Raw genomic sequence first — 1,918 nt, forward strand, 5'->3', positions numbered from 1 at the left:
CCTTAGAGTAAAGATGGTTTTACTTTGCATTTAAAGTAAAAGAAGACCGACTACAGAAATGATCCTGTGAAGTATAGTCTTTGAGTATCTCCTATATATCTATAACCATTTCGGAACCCTACCTTTGGCATAATTTGCTACGTGGTTCACACTGAATTTCCTAATTAAAAGACATGCACACGCCAATGTTTACCATCGTATGGTCAAAGTCTGACACCAAACAAAATATCAAAAGCCCCCATAACAACGAATGTAGTAACATTTAGGTATATATGAATATATGTTTTTTTGCGATATTTCATTCATTGATTAAATGCTTTAATAAAAATTTATATTTTGATAAGCGATATTGTTTTCCATAAAACAAAACAATAATATAAATGAACAACCGAAGAATGGCAATAATATTAATACACATAGAGAACAAGCACCCTGTACAATTTGCTGCTTTAGGTTGAACTCTTGATAAAAATTTTAATATTTTATAGATTTCATAATGATTTATTTTTAATTGACTTAATTTATTGTTGGTTTTTTTAAAGTAAAAGAAAACTGAAAGTCAATGAATCATTTTTAGCGACAGCTGAAAAAATATAAAATATGTCACTAAATTTTGATAAAATCGAAATAAATATTGCAAAAAGTTTTGCAAAATATTTAAATATAGGTATTATTCTACTTAAATGGTAAATATGATAGAGTTAATTATCTTATAAGTAAAATCGTATTAATTATCAAAAAGGAACACAATGAAATTTTTAATTAGTTTTTAAATGATTCTAAACGTATGCTTGAATTAAATTTATTATCTTAAATATATCACTAAGATTATCGCAATATTAATGAATATTAACATATTTGTCATATGTATTTATAGTATTTTTTAATGAATATAAATATTAGCTGACAGCAAATACAATCGTATTGAAGTCGTATCTACTAACGAGAAATTAAATGCTAGGGGATTTTGATTTGGCAGAAATACAATAATTAGAATACATGCAAGTTTCAGGACTAAAATCTCAAAAAATTTCTAGAAATAGTTTTATTCATTAAATTGCTGTTGATTTTCTTTTAATACTAAAACATGCATTTTTGGCACATTTTCTAAATAGTTTCTTTCAACATAATGTTTTTTAAATGATTTTATTTTCGCTATTTTCTGCAGCTTCTGATACCCTTTAGCCATGGCTCGTATAGAATCGCCACAATTTCTCTTGGCAAAGTTCAAGGTTTTTTTTAGTGTGGTTCATGGTAGCCAGCAAATTTTTGGCATAGATTTAATACAGTTTTTAATTTATGAAATTTTTTTACAATACTATTTCAACATGAAATCACGAAACCTATTTCATAGAGTAAAATATGTGTTTTTTTTTCTATTAAAAGCAATGCTAAGACGACAATAAATAAGCGACATCAATCAGCTCTTTCATTCAGGAAGCGTACATATATTCATTAAATGCAAACTAATAGGTCACAGTGGTAGTTTATATATGTCACTACATTTCACTTAACATTTCAAAATTTATAATCTGTTAAACCTACAGTTTGTTTTAAGCTAAGAACTCAATTTTTGATCATGATAGATTAAAGGGGTGTGGTTATTTAACAAGCGCGGAGGGTTGGCTTATTACACACTCGTTGATCAGGGTCATAAAAGCCACGGTTATAGAAGGAGGTGATGGGAGCATCTGGATACCTGTAATCAAAGTAAAAGATCAGGTATTAGAGTAACTTATAGCACATTGCTAACAAATGATTAAAAGAAACAATGTTAAGGTTGAAACATTGGTGGTTTATTAGACCACCGCGTAAAGTACGGTCGGATGAGCGTCAGAAGATACCCGTCGATGCAATCTAGGAGGGCGCTATACTTTCAATTTGATCAAAACTAATTGCAGATCATATGCAGAAGGCA

General features: G+C 28.9%; 1 pseudogene; it reads right to left on the reverse strand.

The window, feature by feature from the left end:
* Positions 1-81, reverse strand: LOC119662940 (annotated as a pseudogene).
* Between the last annotated feature and the right edge of the window lie 1,837 nt (positions 82-1,918).

This window comes from Teleopsis dalmanni, unplaced genomic scaffold, assembly GCF_002237135.1.
Source record: "Teleopsis dalmanni isolate 2A unplaced genomic scaffold, ASM223713v2 unscaffolded_contig_0025, whole genome shotgun sequence".
NCBI classification, from domain to species: Eukaryota; Metazoa; Arthropoda; class Insecta; order Diptera; family Diopsidae; genus Teleopsis; species Teleopsis dalmanni.